This window comes from Brassica napus, chromosome A10 (assembly GCF_020379485.1).
Source record: "Brassica napus cultivar Da-Ae chromosome A10, Da-Ae, whole genome shotgun sequence".
Classification (NCBI taxonomy): domain Eukaryota; kingdom Viridiplantae; phylum Streptophyta; class Magnoliopsida; order Brassicales; family Brassicaceae; genus Brassica; species Brassica napus.
In genome coordinates, this window is record NC_063443.1 from 13,012,251 (window position 1) to 13,035,708 (window position 23,458).

Genomic DNA, 23,458 nt, shown 5'->3' on the forward strand with positions numbered 1-23,458 from the left:
GAATGTCCCGACAAGATGCTCAAACTACAAGAAACCACCGAGAAGAAAGATGAAGACACGCATGAAGCCGAAGAATTGATGATGCACGAAGTAGTGTTTCTTAATGAAAAGAAAGTGAAACCTAGCAACTTTGATATTGAACAAGACATGGAAAATGTTTGGTATCTCGACAATGGAGCAAGTAACCACATGAGTGGAAACCGTTTGTTTTCCCATAAGTTGGATGAAGGTGTTGCAGGAAAAGTTCGATTCGGTGATGATTCTCGTATTGATATAAAAGGAAAGGGTTCGATTAGGTTTATTCTAAAAGGAGGTGAGAAGAAGACACTTAGCAACGTCTACTATATTCCTGGATTACGAAGTAATATTATAAGCTTGGGACAAGCAACTGAAGCCGGGTGTAAAGTTAGAATGAAGGACGAACTGTTGATGCTCTTTGACAAGACAGGATATCTAATGATCAAGACAACAAGATCAACAAATCGTCTGTACAAGGTGAAGTTGCAGGCTGATATCATCGAATGTTTACAACTCACATCATCGTCGGAATCATCTAAGTGGCACGCAAGACTAGGACACATCAACACTGAGACCATGAAGACGATGCTAAGCAAGGGTTACGTAACTGGCATACCGGACATACAAATCTTGAAGGAAACGTGTGTGTCTTGCTTGATCGGGAAGCAAATTAGAAATCCATTCCCACAAGCTACTTCCTACAGAGCTACTCAACCTCTTGAGCTCGTTCACGGTGATCTCTGTGGCCCCATCTCTCCTCCAACATCAGGACAAAAACGATATGTGTTCGTGTTAATTGATGATTTTACACGATATATGTGGACTATACTACTTGAGGAGAAGAGTGAGGCGTTTGCAAAATTCAAAATATTCACAAAACGTGTAGAACAAGAAACAAAGACAACGGTAAAAACGTTCCGAAGCGATAGAGGTGGAGAGTTCATCTCTCTTGAGTTTGGCAGCTACTGCGACACACAAGGGATTAACAGGCACACTACAGCTCCATATTCACCGCAGCAGAACGGGGTTGTCGAGAGAAGAAACAGGACTCTACTTGAGATGACTAGAAGCCTCTTAAAACACATGAGTATGCCGAACAAGTTGTGGGGAGAAGCGATCAGACACGCCACCTACTTGATCAATAGAGTTGCTACAAGATCTCTTCTCGGTCAAACTCCATACGAAGCATTGAGAAACAAGAAACCAAATGTCGCACATCTCAAAGTTTTCGGATGTATTTGTTATGCGAGAACAGAGACAGCAGGAAGAAAGAAGCTTGATGATCGATCAAGGGCGTTGGTACACTTAGGGACTGAGCCCGGCTCTAAAGCCTATCGACTCCTTGATCCCTTAAGCAAAAGGATAGTGGTAAGTCGAGATGTATACTTCGACGAAGAGAAACCTTGGAACTGGAATGTTGTCGACGGAGGAAAGGAAAAGGAACCTGATACGTTTGAGTTTGAATTAAGAGCTTCGCATGGTAATAATGATCACTCTACAGTTGCAGCACCAATCGAATGTGAGAATGAACAAGATGAGGAGGAAGTATCGAATGAAGGAGATGAAGAAGTAGAAGAAACAGAGCAAAGAAGATCAGATAGAGTGAGAAGCATGCGAGGATGAGCTGAAGTCAATCGAAAAAAATAAAACTTGGATCCTTGTTGATCTACCAAGAGGCTTCAAACCTATAGGCCTGTAGTGGGTGTTCAAGATTAAACGGAACGCAGACGGAAGTATAAGCAAATACAAGGCACGATTAGTGGCTAAAGGATATGTTCAACGTCACGGCATTGACTATGATGAAGTTTTCGCACCTGTTGCTCGTGTAGAAACTATCAGACTAGTCATTGCTATTGCAGCTTCAAAGGGATGGGAAATTCACCATCTTGATGTCAAGACAGCATTCTTGCACGGGGAGCTGAAAGAGGAAGTCTATGTGACTCAACCTGAAGGGTTCGTAGTCAAAGGCAAAGAAGAGAAAGTCTACAGGCTACATAAAGCTCTTTACGGCTTAAGACAGGCACCTAGGGCCTGGAACATTAAGCTTAACTCGATTCTGAAGGATCTTAGCTTCACTCGATGTTCCAAAGAGCCATCGCTCTATAGAAAGGAGGTAAAGGGTGATCTACTGATGGTTTGTGTGTATGTCGATGATCTACTAGTCACAGGTTCATCTATGGGGTTGGTCGTTGAGTTTAAACTTGACATGGCTCAAAGGTTCGAGATGAGCGATCTTGGCAAACTAACTTATTATCTTGGTATTGAAGTACGACAAACCGACAATGGCATAGTGCTGACACAAGACAGATACGCACAGAAGATTCTTGAAGAAGCTGGTATGCATAGATGCAATCTCGTTCACATACCTATGGACGTGAATATAAGACTCTCCAAGTCACCTCACGAGACTATCATTGACGAGAGAGAGTACAGACGTAGCATTGGCTGCCTTCGATATTTACTACACACACGGCCTGATCTATCCTTTAGTGTTGGCTTACTCAGTAGATATATGTGTGAACCTAAGGAAACACATGGAGCAGCCCTAAAGCAAGTATTTTGTTACTTGCGTGGTACTACTTCATACGGCTTACACTTCAAGAGAGCATCGAAGCAAGAGCTGATGGGATTTAGTGATAGCTCTCATAATGTTGATGACGATGACGGAAAGAGCACGACCGGTCATGTCTTTTACTTTGGTGATAGTCCCATAACATGGTGTTCTCAAAAGCAAGAAATTGTGGCATTGTCATCGTGTGAAGCGGAATTTATGGCGGCCACGGAAGCAGCAAAGCAGGCAATATGGCTCCAGGAGCTCTTGAGTGAAACCGTTGGTGATGGATGCAAGAAGGTAGTCGTTCAAGTTGACAACAAATCCGCAATTGCACTAACAAAGAATCCGGTGTTCCATGGAAGAAGCAAACACATTCATAGAAGGTTTCACTTTATACGAGAATGTGTTGAGAATGGACAAATTGAAGTTCAGCATGTACCGGGGAATGAACAGAGAGCTGATATACTTACAAAAGCTCTCAGTCGAAATCGTTTTAAAGAAATGAGAGAACTCATTGGAGTTCTAGACATGTGTGAAGATGAAGTCAAGCTTAAGCGGGAGAATGTTGGAATAAGCTTGAAGTAACTTGAGATGGAAGCTACCTAATCCTAGAGTAATATGGAAGTTTGTAAGGATTAGGAAATAATGATTTATGTTAAACCTAAAGTGTTTAGGAAATATTGAAAGTGTAATGTCTATATATTGAGACATATGATGAATGAATCAACTTACGGATTGTGTGAGTGATTAAGCTTTAGGTTTGAGTTGTATTGCTAAAGCTTTGATTGATTAATAAGAGAAGGACTTCTTATTAAAGAGATTGTGGTTCTATAAAGGAGACAATTCAAAAATGCTTTCATCATAAAAAGAACATATAATATGCTCAAGGAATATGATGAGCAGCAAGCGTGGGTAAAGGATATTTAGTTCTCAAATACAACACCAAAATATACTTTTCTCACTTGGCTAGCAATGAAGAATACACTCTTTTTTAGCAAAAAAAAAAAAGAATAGACTCTTCACTGGTAATCATATTTAAAGTTGGCAAATAGGACAGAAAGTGGACTGTGTACTCTGTGGACATCCTCAGGAATCTAGCAATCACTTGTCCTTTGAATGTGGGTACTCATCAAGCATACATCATTCTCTAATGTTTGTTTTTTGGGCCGTAACTACACAATATTATGGGATGAGCTTCTCCCGCTTCTGCATCTCAGGGTGTTTAATCCTTTGCAACTATTTTTGGTTGGCTATAATTTCCAAGCGACTATATATCAACTCTGGCGGGGAACGCAACAACATGCGGCATGGAGAGAAAGCAATGCCATGGGCTCGCCTAGCTCTTCTTGTAGATAAGACAATTAGAAGCAGATTAACTTTTCTGTGTGAGCAAGGGCAGGTGGCTTAGGTTGTGGTTTGCCACTCGACGAGATTATATGACCAAGGTTCCATAAAATGATTAGCTTTATTTTGATCTTCTGTTAGAGAAGTTTATGTTGTAAAAAAAAAGGGAAAAACATCATTTAAATCCCCAACTTACCAAAATAAGCTAAATAAAGCTCCAACTTTTATGTAAGCCAAATAAATCCCAAATTTTTAAAAAAATTTCAAATTAATCATAAACTTATGTTGACTCAGCCTTTTTAAACATCTCAAAGTCAACTGTTAATTTTTCTTAAACTCAGTTAACTGATGAAACAAAGCGTGTTGCTCTATCATTAAAAAAACTCGTGGTCTTCTCTTCTTCTTCATCCATTAGAAATCCCTAATAACTTGGTCTTATTAGCTAACAAAACTCATCATCAGTAACTGTCAACAAGGCTGCAATAATCCATAAGAAAAACAATCAATAAACTGTTCCATTGCAATACAAACTAAAAAAAATAACAAGAAACTTACCAAAGTCGCATTCAGTTCCAATGGCTAAAACCGTAGCTAGATACTTTGTGTCAGAGCCACGTTTCTTGAGCTTAACTTGAGTATGATGCTCAACGGAATGAGCGTTCGTCAATATCCTTCTTCCTCGGATGATGAAACCACTACTACCATACCATAGATGTACTGCTGTTTCCTCTGCCATGGCAGGGAGAAGTTAGGATCAGTGTGGAGACAAAAGACTTTCACCACAGTGTCCATCGAAGGCACAACTTTCACCACTGTCTCCCGGCTCGGAGCAGAAGGTGTAGATTCCGTTGCTGCTGCTAAAACAATCGTCCCATTGTTCCAATCAGAGTGGTGATGAGGAAGAGACGATCTACGGCTGACTACGCCGAGTTGCTAGGTGGTTTCAGGGGTTGTTCAGTCTGTGCTTCTTGCCTCTCCCACGTTTGAGTCGTGACTGAGATGGGTTAGTTTCAGCAGGCTCAGGGGACAGAGATTTGTTCAGCTGTGTGACGGAAGCTTCTTTAATTTCGCTGGTGGCGATGAAGAAGAAGAGAAGACCACGAGTATGTTTTTTTATTGATAGAGCAAAACGCTTTGTTTCATCAATTAACGGAAGTTTAAAAAAATTTAACAGTTGACTTTAGGATGTTTAAAAAAGCCTAGTCAACATAAGTTTATGATTAGTTTGGAAATTTTTTAAAAGTTTGGGATTTATTTGGCTTACATAAAAGTTTGAGCTTTTTTTAGCTTATTTTGGTAAGTTGGGGATTTAAATGGCGTTTTTCCCTAAAAAAAAGTATTCGGGTTTTGAACATTTATTCAAAGAAAAAATAAGACTAATCTAAAAGTACGAAGATAAACATAAACACCCGAAGGCCCAAATTTACTTGAAACCCATTAATCAACAAAGCCCAAACAGAACATAAACTTGTGATCACTAGGAACACCAGAATATGCATTGCATCACTTTTGGGTTCTGCCAGTGGTTCACTTATTTTAGGATTCTTTCCTGTTTGTTTTAAAACTACGTACTTGACCTTTAGTCCAAAATACTTTCGAAGGTTCTTTGAGAAAGAGATGGGGGGGGGGGGGGGGCGGGAAATGGTCCGAAAAGAAGATGAGAGAAAGTCTCAAGGTCAATAAATCTAAGAACTGGTCCATTTTAGTGAAATAGATGATTACAAGAGATTACCTAGTACGGACTAGAGTACTAGGTAAAACGGGAAGTGATCAGGTTGGGTATGGATCCTCCAGGGTTATCATGTACACATATATATTATATATATTTTCTTTGTTCTACTCATCAGCTGCCCAACAAATTTCTCGAGATGCAGATGGACACATACTAGATTCACGGGGGTTGCCAAAGCTCTTATCATACTTTTGTTTGCGTTATGCATAGTAAACAATCTTTTTATATATCAGATGTTCAAAATAATTTGTTTATCGGTTGGTCAGTCTTTTATATGTAAGTTTGGATGGTGGGGGGGGGGGGGGGGGGGGGGGGGGGGTGTATTAAATCTGGTAAATTGATTTTAGTGAGTTTTTATATGATTTTAGGTGAATATTATAATTTAGTGTGATTTTTGTTAAACAACTCTAGAATCTCATTTAAAACCATGAGATTTGAATTTTTATAACTAAAAAATCCCTCTCAAATACCCTTAAAACATTTAAAGCACTTTAAAATCTTCAACTTAAATTTGTTCAATAACACTGGATTTCAGAGTGTTTTATAAAATGACAAGTTCAATAACACCGGATTATAAGTGAATTTTAAAATCTTCGTTTGAATAACAATGAATTTGTCATTTTAATACAAATCATTTGAAACTCTTAATTGAATACACCCCAAATTTGAGGGATTTTTTAATGAGGGAAACTCAATAACTCTTACTCGCACAGTACGATATTCAAACTCTCGACAAAAGAATTTATATTTCCTGCTGTAAGTTGTTTTTAAAATAGAAAAATTAGCTGCTTGTAAAATAGAAATCCAGATTTTGGTAGTTGAAATTAAGAATGAAATTATGAAGAAACTCTTTCCGTCATAAAGAGTGTCATTTAGACATTTTTCACACATATTAAAAATGATTAAATGTATTTATGTTTTTATTAATTACATTGGTTTAACTAATAATATTTGGGATAAATAAATCTATTTTTTAGATCAGTGCAATTTATAAAAAAAATTAGTTGAAAATAAGTATAAAATGCATTGGAGTTCTAAAATGACATTTTATGTAGAAATGAAAAAATGTTATAAGTAACACTCTTTGATAAATAGAGGGAGTAAGTGTATGACTAGTTCAAACGCAACAGTTACAGTTGAGGGTGTGAGATTTTGCGGATGCGGATGAATACAGTTAACGGATCATTTTTACTCGTTTACCCACATACAAACATTAATTAATAAAAATTATTTAATAAACAAAAAAATATTTATAAAATAATAATTTGAAAACCCAAATAACAAAATAATAAATATAAAATATAAAATTATATTTATAAATCATATTATTATAATAAATATAGAAATAATATTTATAATCATAGTATTAAATTTTTTAAAAATTATTTTTGGGTTTATATATGTATATATATATATTAAAGTGTTAACAATTATAGTAAATAGTTTTGTTTTAAAGCATTATGATATAAATTTATATATATATAGTATTTATATTATCTATATTCTAAATATTATTTACAAATCATATTATTATAATAAATATGAAATTATATTTCTAAAATCATAGTATTAAAATTTTAAAAATTATTTTTGGGTTGATATATGTATATATATATATATTAAAGTCTAAACGATTATAGTAAATATTTTTGCTTTAAGGTTTTATTATATAAATTAAAATATACTATGTTTATTAGTAGTTATATTATCTCAATTTTAAAATAATATAATTTTTTATTTTTATATTTATATAATTTTTACTAAAAATATTTTTTTTATCCTTCCGCAACCGCTGACAGCCGTAAACGCTAGATGAAACGGTTTTTGAATTTAAGAAGTTTAGAGCGGTTTTAAATGATTTTTAACATTTTATGTGATTGTATCAAAACACCAACAATCGCTACCAACCACAAAAGTTACGCTCGCGAGTGGTAGCGAAAAAAATAGTCAATGCCCTAACTAGGACACAAACTCTCCCAGGTCTCTAAAAGTTTGTTAATTTGTTTAATTCAGGAATTTCAAAATATCTTGAGATATTTGACATTTAAACCCAAGAACATGTTCAATCGAGGCAAAACATTTATAACAAAAGGTTCCATTAATCTTGAAAAATACTTGTGTTCACCTTTTGGTGAACGCAAGAATTCACCTCACCTTTTATCACTAATCAAAAGGTCATGTAGAACTAATTAAAAAAAAAGTTACTAATTTTTTTTTTAAAAAGCAAGATAACCGGAGAAAAGAAAAGACGCCGATATTAACAAAGTTAATGCCGATGTTAGGGTTTAAGGTTGTTTAGTGTTTAGAAATTAGAATTTTACTGACGGCATTAACGTCATTGACGTCATTATTTCTTTCTTCTATTTTACTTTTTTTCTTTCAATATCTCTTTTTATTAATACTACGTGATATTTTGGTGATAAGAGATGAGTTGAATTTGACTGTTCACCATAGTGGGTCAACACAAGTTTTGTTCATTAATCTTCTTTAATCGTTAATGATTGAGGATAAGTTAATTTTATTCGGTAAAAAGACTTCCTATAAGTTTATCTTCGGTAAAAGGACTTCCTATAAGTTTGTCTTATAAAGAAAAATCGAACTTCATATTAAATTGTCATTAAATAATACTCAATTGATTTCATTTTAGTTGTCGTTTTAAACTTGAACACACAATTTAATGATGAAACATTTAATTTTGTATATTTACTAAATGTAAACATGATTACCAATACCCCTAATCACATTTCAACCAATAGAAAAACATATTGAAATATAAAGTCATTACATTTTAAATTAAAATTATAAAACGATATTTATTTTGAAACAAAAAAAATTATTATGCAACGACAACTAAACTGAAACAAGTAAAATACTATATTAAAAGAAATATACTCCGTAGCGGTTAAACTTTAAAGTGATTGTGTCTGCCGTTTTAGTCTAGTTAATTCCACAATCAAAAGACTATACGATGCTGTCTATGATATAAAAAAAAAAACTTATTCCTTCTTCATTTCCACCTTCCCAAATGGGGCATCTTTTACAAGTAGCATGAAGGCAGAGAAGAGAAGGAATAAAATTTACAAAGATAATTTAAGAAACGCAGGTGTCTATATATGTTGTCTCAAAGTTGTGGCTATTTTCTTTCTTTCTAAGATTTGGTTAAACCAAGCCTGGCTTTTCGCAAAGACATGTGTTGTTTGGAAATATGATTGCCGAACGTAATTGGATTGGTTATTTATTACTCCTATTATCCATTTGTTTAGTTAAAAGTACGAATCGGCCACCCAAAAAATGCCTAGGTTGATGTAAGTTTGTGAGCCAGCAAGATTAATCGCTTATAACAAGCTTAAAACACATGTGAGCAATGAGTTTCACAGATCAGATCAAAGTCACAGGCGAACGAATCTAAATAATTAATCATCTAATGGATAAATCAATTAAACATTATCCACCCGAATAAAAAGCTAAATCCTCGAACTCGTATACATAGTTGAAGTTAAAAAAGAAAGAAAGTAAAACCTATTCTATGTACTAGCCAATGACAAAAAAAAAAAATCAATGTCCTCGATGAGATTAAGAGATTAAGGCTTCGATCAGTGACATGTAGTTTTAGAGTTGAGTTACAATAAAAATTATAATTTGATGTAATTTACAGTAAAAATTATATGGTAAAAACTAAGATTTATGTGATGAATTTACTGTAAAAAATATGAATTATATGTTATCAACATAATTGATTGGTAACATTTTCGAAATATAAATTGCAGTATGTACTATTTTCTTAAAAAAAAAAATTCAATACAATTTTAATAAAAATATTAAGAAAAATAAATTTTATTAAATTATAATTACCTAAAGATATATATAAAGCTCCCATATATACAAAAATAATTTATGTGCATAAATTTTTAATTACCAAACAATATTAAAAATTAAAGTTATTTGAACAGTTTTATTAACTAATTAAATTGTAACTTATACAAAATAGTTCATTTACATAACTTTCTAAATTAACAAACAAAATTGACAAATTGCAGATTTTTTTAAAAATAATTAAAATGAAATATATTTTTTTGTATAATTTTGAAAAAAATGGCTAACAAGTATTATACCATATTAAATTGTTAAATATATTGTATTAGCTAATATAAACTACATGTATCTAATTACATGATTATTATGTATTGTAAATTTTTAAATTTGTTAAAATCCAAAAAGTAGACGTGGTAGTTATTAGATAAACTCAATTTTCTTAAACTCAAGTCCTAATACATGAAATTTTTGTTGATGTTGATTTAAGATTTGAATTATCATTTTTACAAAGACTATAACTCAAAACTGTAACTCAACAATAATCAGTTATAACTCAAACACACCTTTAAAATTTTAAAATTAATTCATAATTGGTAATATTTTTTATTTTTATGTTTAACTCAAACTAAATCAAGTGTAATACATGTCACCAATCAAAGCCTAAGAAAACAAAAACTTCTCGATTAATAAAATAACTAGATTTTTGTCCGCGCACTAATTTTGATAAAATTTCATTGAATTTATAACTTATATTAGTAAACAAATAATTTAAAATTGTTCTATTAGTTTTTCACAAAAATTGTTCTATTATAGTGTTTAATTTTCAAGCAATGTTTTCATATCCGACCCACACCATGGTTGAACCAATATATCTGTGGACCTATCTATAACCAAGTTCAAACTTAATAACATTTTGTTAACTAAAAATCTGATAAACCTTGTAAAAATCCATAACCCGCGATGAACCCAGATCCGATATCAGATGATCCCCTTAAAACCAAAAACTATATGATAACATTTTTGAATTATTTTTATTAAATAACTCATACTTTTTAGTATTATATAAAATTGAGAAAACTTGTAACTTCTTTGAATTTGATGAAATTTTTATTATGTCACTTGAAAAAATAAAATAATGGTAATGAAAAAATGCAAAATTTATTGATATGACAATTTTAGTTTCTAAAATTTTTATATGTCATTTGAAAAAACTTAACCTAAAATTTAATTTTATGATAAGTTTTAAAATATTTTTGAACATTCGAAATTAGCATATCAATAAGAGTGCAAACTGTCATACTAAATAATAATCAAATTAAAATTAAATGTCAGCGGCATAATAATGTAATTTTTCCAAAAAAAATCAAAAGCAGAATCATATGGTGTACGTCGATAAAGCGTGCCTCTTACATACCAGAAAGGTACATATTTATATTAAGAAAAAGATCAAACCTAAGAGGACCAATCTAATATCCTCCTTTATTCTAAATCATAATCTTCTATATATAAGAATAAATCCAAAACCATAAGATAACTTAAAGAAAGTTATAAAGCAAAGTATAATATGAATATGACCACGGTGCACTTATTGCAAGAAATTTGTCTTGTCGTTATAATTGACACTAAACATTCTAAATAGTTGTGATTTGAACACTTCCAGAACTTGGTAATAAGAATATTTATTTGAACTAATCATAGTAGTTACAAAAGAAATTTTTTTATAAAAAAATATTGTTAACGTCGTCAGCAAAATACTAAACCCTAAATCCTAATCCCTAAACCCTAAATCCGAAACCCTAAATTCTTGGGTAAATCCTAAACCTTTTGATAAATCATAAACTCTAAATCAAAAACACTAAACACTAAGGAGGGGTGTATTGAATCTGAAATTTGAATTAATTTGATTTTTAATGAGTTTGTAGATGATTGCAGGAGAATTAGAGAATTTGGTGTGATTTTTGTTAAAACACTCTAGAATTTTATCTAAAAGAGTGAGATTTGGATTTTAATTTTTATAACCAAGGAACTCCCCTCAAACATTCTATAAACAATTAAAGTACTCTAATATCTCCAACTTACATTTTGTTCAATAACAGTGGATTTCAAAATGTTTTATGAAATGACAAGTTCAATAACATTGGATTTTAGGTGTTTTTTTAATCCATGTTTGAATAACCGTGGATTTGTCATTTTAATACAAATCACTTGAAATTCTTGGTTGAATACACCCCCCTAAACTCTTAAGTGTTTTAGTATTTAGTGTTTTTGATTTAGAGTTTATAATTTATCCAAGGGTTTAGAGATTAGGATTTAGGGTTTAGTTTTTTCATGACGACGATAAAAATATTTTTTTGGTAATTATTATTATTTTTATTTTTTATTTTTTTAATCTTTTTTATTTTAAAAAACATAATTTAATTTGACAATATTTTGTTTCCTTTTATAAAAGATATCAAATTTGAAATAACATAATCCTATTGGTTGGTGAATCTAGAGGTCACTCTAGGGAGTAAACCCAAGAATAAATCTTGATACACGATAAAAAAAGAGTTATTCTTGGATTCACCCCCTAGGGTGAATCTATAGATTCACCAACCAATAATATTTAGTTATTTCAAATCCAATATCTTTTAAAAAAGAAAACAAAATATTGTCAAATTATATTACGTTTTTCAAATTAAAAAAGTATAAATAAATAAAAATAATAGTAGTTGCAAAAAAAAGTTTTCAAAAAAAAATTAATACCATAAGCAAAACACTAAACTCTAAATCTAAACCCTAAACTCTTTGATAAATTTTAAATTCTTGAATTTAAAAAAAATATTTTTAACACAATCAACAAAACACTAAACCCTAAATCCTAATTCTAAACCCTAAACCCTTGGATAAACCCTAAACCCTTGGATAAATCTGAAACTCTTGGATCAAATCTTAAATTTTAAGATTTATGATTTATTCAAGAGTTTAGGGTTTACCTAACAGTTTAGGGTTTAGGGTTTAATATTTGTTGGCAGCGTTAAAATACTTTTGAAAAACAAATTCTTTTTTTTTTGCGATTAAAAAATCTTCTTTTTGTGATTAATACAATTTTTATTTTAAAAATATAATATGATTCGATAATATTTTGTTTCTTTTTTTAAAATATACTGATTCTAAAATGACACAATCCTATTGGTTGGTGAACCTACAGGTTCACCTAGGGGGTGAACCCAAGAATAAGTCTAAAAAAAATGATCATATATATCTGAATGACACTTGGTGAAATTCGTTAATTAATGCTAATAACAGTAAAACTAAAATTGATGATACTATGGATTCAGTCTATCGTCTATTCCATCAGGAAACAACTTAACAGCTAACACAAGACTTTCGACTTTCTAAGCACGGTCTGTTCAGTAAAGTTGTTTTTTGTTGAGAAAACTATACATGTAAAGTTGGATTCTCATTACCGGATGCAAGGGAATGATCTATCGATGGAATCCTATCTCAAAAGTTTTCAACCATGGGTCCATGGCTCTATAGTTCCTCTCCTATAGGCTATATAGTCTCTGTTGTAGGTTTGTAGCATCCCTATTGCTCCTTTTAACTTTTATCTTGTTCTCACAAACAATTCCCGCTGAACAGCTTATTTTTTGGATTTTGTAATATCAACCAGAATAGAAACTAGAAGATAAAGTTCAAGCAATATAGGATTTATATAAATTTAATTTTGAACAAATAACTAAAGATAAATTCTCTACGATAACACTAAAAATGTTTTTATCATAAATATAAGACACAATAGTCAAAATAACCAATGTGTTTTATTAAAGAAAGAAAATATGTTTATATTTTCATGAATAACTAATCTAGATTTAAGATTTAAATTTAAAAAATGATATTTTGGTTGGGGAGATGCGGTTTTAAAAAAATATTTAAAATTTTCAATAATAAGTTTAAAAATAGTTTCGAAAATAATTTTTTGATTTAAAAATAAAATATTGAAAATAAATCAAAAGTTCGAATTGAAAAACATATTTTTGAAAATATAATTTATCTATTTATTATTATTTATTCAAATAATTATTTATATTTATATATTTATAAAGTAAGAACAAAATTGTCTTTTATCTTTTTAGTGAAATCTTTTTTAGTCACTTTTTTTTCTTGTATGCTATTTTGGTAAAAATCTTATTTAGTGTCTTTTATGAGAACTGTCCATAACTAAACAATGTTGGTATTCATAAATTTCAGGAAAATCATAACTCTGAGTCTCTCTAACCTATCCGACCTTCTATTAAACACACATCTTTTTGGTAGATTCCTTCTGTCGTTCACACATGACTAGCCATTAATTTTTCTCTTAAACTTAGCCAAAAACAATATTTTTGTAATGATAACTGAACCGCGTAGATTAGTATAATAAAATGGAAGATTATATAAAACGAAACGTTGGTTTCTATTACATGGCAGATCATATACTAAAGTCAACACCTAAATTTCCTTTATATTTTCCCCTAATCTAGTACTCCCACAATCGGTGTCTGCTAAAGACAAAAAAGCAACTACCTGGTGGAGCCGAGCACATGTCCTAAATCCTAATTTTTATTTTACTATTTTATACTAAAATACACCCTAGGATATGTGTAACATATACGTAATATATACGGTTTATAATTATTGCGTATATATATGGTTTAACTATATAACATGTTGTACTTTCCTAACACTTTCTTATCAATTTTTTTATTCCTCATGCCCTCGTCTGCTAACGTGTTTGCACCACTTTTCACTTGCCCTATATATATATGTGTGTGATCTCCCTATCCATTCAGATATTATAGTATCGAAAAGAAACTTGAGAGAAAGAAAACGGCTAAGAAACTTAGGCACACACAAAGCACACTACTCTTTGAAAATGAATTCTCCCCACGAAAAGGTGGTGCAAGCTATCCTTTATGGACATAGCTGTGCCAAGCGTTTGAAGCTCCGGCTAGAGGATCCAATGGCTGATGACAGATCGGTTTCAAGCTATGATCTTGCTAAATCCATCGTCCATTGTTTTTCCAACGCCATCTCAATCTTATCTGATCAACCGAAATCGGAGGATGATCAGGTTTCTGAATTATCTTCAATGGATTCTTCTCCTCCTCTTCCCCACTCCAAGAGAAGGTATTGATGATTAACAATTAGCCCTTGAATGTTTCCTTGCTAAAAAAATGGTTCAAAGTAAACTAAACTTTTTATATATCTTGTTTTTTTTTTAATTATACACATAATGTCAACACATAGATTAATGTGTGATTAATCAATGGAATATGTGAATGTATGCTAATATTTTGATTCAATCATATTTTTCAGAAAGATTAATAGTACAAATTCAACTAAGAACTGGAGGGACGATTCACCGGATCCCTACTACGACGGGTTTCTTTGGAGGAAATACGGCCAAAAGTCTATAAAAAACTCTAAATACGAAAGGTAATATTATAAATAGTCTAATCAAATTTGATCACTGATAGTAATAGGAGTATGTATTAATGTTAATACAGGAGCTACTATAGATGTTCTTACAACATAGATCATGACTGTGGAGCAAGAAAGCATGAACAGCAAATCAAAGAAAACCCTCCCGTGTACCGAACCACTTACTTTGGCCACCACACTTGCAAGATTAACCATAATCATGATGCTGTTTTCACTGCGGTTGAAGACCAGGTAGATGATGCGGGAAGTGCCCGGATTATACGATTCGGGAAAGAACTTGATCAGGAGAAGGGAAGTCACTCGACCGGTTTTTCTTTATCGGTTAAGCATGAAGAATCAATCATCAAAGAGGAAACCTGCACGGACCAGTACCATGAGATAACCGGTGATGATAAAGATTGTCAACATGTGATGGAAGAGAATCAGTCATCACTATCAAGTTCTTATACTCCTCCGTTGTCATCTGTCAGTGAAACTGACATGTTTGATTCAGATCTGCTATTGAACAACTTGGACTCGTGGGATCGTTATGGTTTGTTTGACTTTGGAGTTCACTAAAAAATTTCAGCTAAAGACTCTCCTTTTACGAGAAATAATGAGAACTACGCGTATGTATGTTATTGAATAGTTTCTATCATTTTATCGAGCATGAGTAGAATATTTGAAGTGGGTTGTTGTAACAAAATCATTTGCTAGAGACAAAGTGTAATACATATATCCACCAAACCAGGAAATAAAAATAAAACAAAGTTTAGCCAACTTTGGGGTGTAATATCGCCAAGTCAACGTTAGTTTTTGGCTGACTTGCTCGATCAAAAGAAACTTCCTTCATGTCGTCATCCTATAATTTATCTTCTTTTTTTTTCTTTTACTTCTGCAGCCAAATTCGTAAATGAAAATTATACTATATAGCTGCATGACCACGTAATACAATTTTGAAAATTAGATAAATAACAACTTGACTAAGCATTAAAAACAAATTTATCCTAAGGGAAAAGGTTTGATGTAATATATATGAATTCTCCATTCCAACGTTAGCAAGTCTTATCAAATGTTATTTTTTCAGTCCAAATTTTATCACTTTTAGATCTTCAACAGTCAGCTCTTGGCAAAATCACCTTTCCTGCTGCGGTTTACAGTCCTAGGAAGGAACGTAATTCCAGACTTCATTGAGTCATTCCTCGACCGGCAAGCCAGGCCTATATGACTATTTCTACTGTATAATTTCAAACAACGCCCAGTTTGGTGAACAAGATGAATAAATGGTTTTACAAAACAATTCGCTCTTTATGTTGTATTTTCTTAGATTTGCGTCTAGCTATGTTTCTCTCGTTTTCTTAAAAAGGCGTCTATTGAGTACTGACAACGAACGGAAAGGAGACATATGGGGACATAAAACGTGGATATGGTGGAGATCTTGTTATCAGTCAAAAGATAGTCACGTTCACTTCTCTTTCCAACAACTCTTTCCCTACATTTGTTTGTCCGCACAAAGAAAGTAGCACTAGATTTTTCACATGTGCGGCTAGATTATCATTTTATAAATATATAACGGATATTATCGCAAAATTTTAAAACATATGATTTATATTTTAGTGTTATAACGTGTTGTGTAAATCTATAATGTTATTGATTATGTTTCTTATTCGATATTATTAATGTATAATGATTTGTTTTATACATTTACTTTATTATTAATTGTGATTATATATTAATATATTTTCGAGTTTTGTAAAATAAATTCTTAGTATGAAATAAACAAATTGAGAATCTCTTTAATTTTTTCTAATTTTTACAAACTGAATAGAATACATTTTAAATTTTTATTTAGTTATACTATAGAACTGATATTTTCTTAGCATAATTTATATTTTTATGTTATTTATTTTAGTATATTGTGAGATTTTATAAGTTATACATTATAATAATACTATATTATTAATTATGAAATCAATCGCTGCATTAATTTAAAAATATTTTAATATTTTGTTAAGATTTTGTTAAATTTTTTCCAACATATTTTGTTATAAGTAAAAATAACATTTAAATTTACAGGTAAAATTTATTTATTAATATCTATATAAATTATAAGAATTTTTAGAAATGTTATATATTAAATAAATTAACTTAAATAATTAACTGATGAAATAGACCTAGTATGAATTTTTTATGGTATTTCTTTTACTAAAGAAGATATAGAATATAATTATAAAACTTGAAAAATAGCATACATTTTATTTTATTTTGTTTTATAATAAAATTTTATTTAAATTAATGTATAATAGTATATATTATTAATTACGAAATTGATCAATGGTATTAGTTTAAATAAAATATTTTAAAATTTTAGAAAGATTTTGTTAGATTTTTTCTCAACATTTTATTATAACTAAAATAAATTTAAATTTACAGTTAAAATTGATTTATTATTAATATCTTTAAATATTAATAGATTAATGTAAATAATTAAATAAATGTAACTAATAAAATGGACCTAATAAAGCTAGTATGACTTTTTATGGTAGATAAAAATTGTACTTCTCTTTTAATAGATAAGATAATTTTTTTTAGATATGTTAACTAAAAAATAGCTCAATCAGTTAGACGGTTGTTAAAATAGTAATATTCCCTTGTGGATTAGAACTTGAGATACACGTTCTGTAAAAATATTTTTTTTATATACGTAGGAGATTAGCTAATATTACTTTTTAATATATTGCGTTTAAAATATTGAAATGTATTTCAAAATTTGTTTGTAAATTTGATATTATTCGGTTAAGTTTATACCTAAAAAACAGGATTTTTTTTCGAATGGCATTTACTGTAGTTATCTATAAACGGGTACATTACATTCAAATGGTAAAGAGTTATTTCTTATTCATCAATTATTATTAGCAATAGCTTGGTAAAAATGTTTATATATAATAATCCTCCATGAAAAAAAGTATTCAAATGATAAATGTAAATATAATAATAATCGTGATATGTTCTTTGTTGAATTTTAGTTGACTAAATATATGACAATTATATGGTTAGGTTTACCATACAAGAGTTGTAAACTTTTTACCAAAAAAAAGTTATAAACTTAATTATAATGGAGCTGTATACGTCAAGAAGATGTCATTGTATTTTGTGTCCTTATTTATATAAGAGTTCGGATTGGTTAAGGGAAGAAGTGATGAGTGGGTAAGATTTTTAATTGAAACCGGTTTTGGTAATGTCATTAATCACGGTTTAGACAGTGGCATATGATGGTAATATTTGAGAAAAACTCATGGTTATTTTTTTTGTACTCCTATCTTAATAGATTAGACTAGGTGTTTTGCCCGCGATGCGAGCTTAAATATTTCATAAATTTTTGAAAAATTCTTTGTATACTTTACTAGTTATATTGTGTTTTTCAAAAAGAATTATTGCGATCAATTTAGTATCATCTATGCATTGTCCATTCTCGAATATATAAATATATATTTCTGAACAATTAAATATTAAAATATTTTAGTGGTATAATTTAAACTTGGATCTCTAGTCAAAAAACAAAACTTGTTTCCAATTTATGAAAAAAATATTTTTTTTTTTGAATGAGCAAAGATTTAAGGATGGTTATGTTTTAAGAACATTAACTTGTTATTTCTGAACAATTAAATATTAAAATATTTTAGTGGTATAATTTAAACTTGGGTCTCTAGTCAAAAAACAAAACTTGATTCCAATTTGTGTAAAGAATATTATTTTTTTGAATGAGCAAAGATTTAAGGATGGTTATTGGCAAATAAATGTTTGAGAACTTTAATTTTTTTTTTGAGATTCTACTGCTATAATAGTTTAAGGGTTTTTGAAATATTACTAATTAATTGTTATTGATTCGAAGATTTTCAAATTTCATCAAAATTCTTAATTTATTTATGATAATAATTTTTCATTCTATTTTAACAAAATTTAACGTTATTAAAATATAATTTATCTTTTTTATTCATAAGATACAACTTTCAAAATATTTTGGCAATTAAAATAATGGATGTAAGATTTAAAATCCGCTATGTAATTTGGTATTTGAATATCACAACAACAAATTACATAGCGGTAAGAGTTTAGGTTCTTTTAGCTTTAAGTTTTGAGATTATTTTTTAGTGTTTAGGGTTGGTAGATTTTTAGGGTTAGATGGAATTTATGGTTAGGTTTAGGTAGGGTTTTAGGGTTAGGTTTAGGAAGGGATTAGGGTTAACAGGGTCTAGGGTTAGGTAGGGTTTAGGGTTAGGTAGGGTTTTTAGGGTTAAGCAGGGTTTAGGGTTAGGAAGGGTTTAGGGTTAGAAAGGGTTTAGGGTTAAGTAAGGTTTAGGGTTAAACATGGTTTAGGGTAGGTAGGGTTTAGGGTTAGGTAGAGTTTAGGGTTAGGTTTGGGTAGGGTTTTAGGGTTAGGCTTAGGAAGGGTTTAGGGTTAGCAGGGTTTAGGGTTAGGTAGGGTTTAGGGTTAGAAAGGGTTTAGGGTTAGGTAGGGTTTTTAGGGTTAGGCAGGGTTTAGGGTTAAGAAGGGTTAAGGGTTAGAAAGGGTTTAGGGTTAGGTAGGGTTTAGGGTTAAATAGGGTTTATGGTTAGGTAGAGTTTAGGGTTAGGTAGGGTTTAGAGTTGGTAGGGATTAGGGTTAGGTAGGGTTTAGGGTTAGTAAGGTTTAGGGATAGGTAGGGTTTAGGGTTAGGAAGGGTTAGGTAGGGTTTAGGGTTAGTAGGGTTTAGGGTTAGGTAGATTTTAGGGTTAGTAGGGTTTAGGGTTAGGTAGGGGTTATGGCTAGAAAGGGTTTAGGGTTAGAAAGGTTTTAAGGTTAGGTAGAGTTTAGGCTAGGTAGGGTTTAGGGTTATGTAGGGTTAGGGTTAGGTAGGGTTTAGAATTAGGCAGAGTTTAGGGTTAGAAAGGGTTTAGGGTTAGGTCAGGTTTAGGGTTAGAAAGGGTTTAGGGTTTAGAATTAGGCAGGGTTTAGGGTTAGAAAGGGTTTAGGTTTAGGGTTAGGTAGTGTTTAGAATTAGGTAGGGTTTAGGGTTAGAAAGGGTTTAGGGTTAGGTAGGGTTTAGGGTTAGGCAGGGTTTAGGGTTAGATCATGTTTAGGGTTAGGCAGGGTTTAGGGTTAGGTCAAGTTTAGGGTTAGAAGGGGTTTAGGGTTAGGTATGGTTTAGGGTTAGTAGGGTTTATGGCTAAGTAGGGTTTAGGGTAGGTAGGGTTTAGGGTTAGGTAGGGTTTAGGGTTAGATAGGGTTTAGAAATAGGTAGGGTTTAGGGTTAGTAGGGTTTAAGGTTAGGTAGGGTTTAGGGTTAGGTAGGGTTTATGGCTAGAAAGGGTTTAGGGTTAGGTAGGGTTTAGGGTTAGATAGGTTTAGAATTAGGTAGCGTTTAGGGTTAGTAGGGTTTAGGGTTAGTAGGGTTTAGGGTTAGGTCGGGTTTAGGGTTAGTAGGGTTTAGGGTTAGTAGGGTTTAAAGTTTGGTTTAGAATAATGCTTAGGATTATAGGGTTTAGGGTTTGTTTATTTTTTTGTTTATGCATTTAGTACTGAACTTTTCGGATAAATTTTTTTATTAATATTATTGATTCATAATTTGTTTTAAAATGTTAAATATTTTAACGTAATTTTTAATGTTCTTAAAACAAAGTATGTATTTTTTATTAAGTTTTTTGTGACAATAAGTTGAATATTTCTTATACCATAAATTATTAATATTCTTAGTCTTATACATTTTGTTCTTCAAGTTATTGTTACTTTTATTTTTTTTTATACATTTCTATTAATATTTATGTATGCATCAATAATATTTTTTTAAAAGGATTTTTCATTAACTGATGTATTTATTGTTTTAAATATATTATAGTTTTCGTGCACTTGATTAAATTTTTTTGGCGTTGGTGGTATTTGAAGTGGTTGAGAATGTGAATGGATATTTACTTTCATAAAAATTTTGGTGTATGTTTAAAAATAAAAATTTGTAAAGACTTTTAAATCATATGAATATAATATTCAACACACTTATTTACTTAAAATTTTGAAGTAGGTAATTGCAAATTTGCTGAACTCATATATTCGTTGCTACTTTATAAATTATCACACGATGATGTACATATGGTAAAGATTGTTTTGATGATAATATAACGTCTATATCGTAATGTGTGTTTTTTTGTTTTATCTACTATGTATTAAGAAATAATTAACACATTCAATAATATTAAAGAGTAAAAAGCCTGTCAATTGTTCATAGTATAAGTCCAAAGTTAAACTCAAGTCTAGCCAAATAAATAAAACCCAGAAACATGTGTCGGCCTGTGAGATAGTGACTTTCTACGTGGATAGCTTAGGAGAGAGGCAAACATATTTTTATATATATAGATAGATTCATTACTAAAACAAATCTTAAAATAACTCAATATTATATTTTTAATTATATAATTAAAAAAATTATTTGATTAATATTTAACTATATAATTTATGTTTTTAACGTTTTACTAAAATAACTTTTCAGATAACAATACAATATATATATATATATAGAAATTATCTTTTTTAATTATAAATTTTAGATTTTGGATAATTCAATATTCTATTTTTAATTATATAATTAATAATTTTATTTAATTAATATTTAGTTATAGAATTTATGTTTTTAACTTTTTACTTAAAGATTTTTTCAGATAACAATACAATATATACATAAGTTATCTCTTTTTTAGATTATATTTTCAGATTATGGATAATTCTTACTATTCTTAATATTAATCAATTATCTAATCAAAATCAATTAAAATTTCGTTTTTTATTTTTTTATTTTATTTATACATTTTATTCATTAAGGGTTAAACGATATTAACCACTCTAACTTTCAACGTAAAAGCTCCATTACAGAGTATTTACTTCGCAAATAATAGTTTTTAATTATATAATTAAAAAAATTGTTTGATTGATATTTAATTATATAATTTATGTTTTTAACGTTTTACTAAAATTCTTTTTCAGATAACAATACAATATATATAGAAATTATTTTTTTAATTATATTTTTAGATTTTAGATAATTCAATATTCTATTTTTAATTATATAATTAATAATTTTATTTAATTAATATTTAGTTATAGAATTTATGTTTTTAACTTTTTACTTAAAGACTTTTTCAGATAACAATACAATATATAGAGGAGTTATCTCTTTTTTAAATTATATTTTCAGATTTTGGATAATTCTTACTATTCTTAATATTAATCAATTATCTAATCAAAATCAATTAAAATTTCATTTTTATTTTTTGATTTATTTATACATTTTATTTGTTAAGGGTATAAACGATATTAATCACTCTAACTTTCAACGTGAAAGCTCCATTACGAAAATTTACTTCGCAAATAATAGTATAGATTACAAATCTTAAATAATGCAGACCTGGACTAGAAATATATTATACTATATAGTTGTTAACTATGGTACTATGTGCGCAGAGATGTGGAGTTATACATAAATGAACATAGAGTACTCTAAAAATTTAATATTTGTGAGTGAAGCCTTATATGGAATTTTATTTTGTATTTGCTTAATTTGGTTTTGCAGACGCATTAAATGTGCATAATTAAACTCTAATTAGTGTTTAAAAATCTCTTAAGAATAGGAAATAATAATCCGAATCGGTGGATTTTATTTCTGAACGTCTACATAGTTGTAGTTATTGTTGTAAAAAAATGTTATAATATTATCTTTAGGTGTAGATTTTATTTATGAACGTTATCTAGAAATTTAGTCATAGTGCATGATATACGTACACTATAAATGCATTTTATTATAAATCTTTCTTATAGTAATCCTGGGTCAGAGTCGTCCGACTAATCTCATGAGTGAATCAATCCGATAGAGAAAGTTTAGCGTACCAAGCTTTCAACTACGCCAAAAACTGGGCTTGACTAGACTAGACTGGAACGATCTTATTAGACTTGCTCGCAAGAACCAAACAATACAATTAATTACAACCAACTGGATAGAGCTGAACCTTTAAAGAACGCTAACCAATAAACTAATTAATTTTAATTAAATAGATTTAATAAACATAACTAAATATGAATAAAAATATAATTAAATATGAGTTCGTTATTTAGCTTTTGTCTTGTGTCTTCCACTTTAACAATCCTATTCATTATGTTTCTTAATTTTTGATTTTTTTTCCTAATTTAGTATTAATTTTTGGACCTGAACTTATATTTAATAGTATGCATAATGCATACACTAATATAAATATAACAACAAAGTATTGCAAATAGTTAATACTGCGAACTAATATGAACAAAATATGCAAAATTCAAAATACTAGTATTATTTATAAAATAGATGGAATATTATAAGATTTTTTACTCAGGGTTAGCAAAATGTCAAGACCCATGTAAGATTCCACGATGAGGAGGATGCAACTTAATGACGTCGATGTTTGAACCAACCCAATGCCGTTATCCATGCCGTTAATAAAATCAAAATAGCTGCAATAAACAGATTTGATGAAGATTCTTTATTAAAAAA

The 23,458-nt window shown here is 30.1% G+C and overlaps 1 pseudogene; it reads left to right on the forward strand.

The window, feature by feature from the left end:
- The first annotated feature begins 14,150 nt into the window (after positions 1–14,150).
- LOC106370410 lies at positions 14,151–15,848 on the forward strand (annotated as a pseudogene).
- The last annotated feature ends 7,610 nt before the right edge of the window (positions 15,849–23,458 follow it).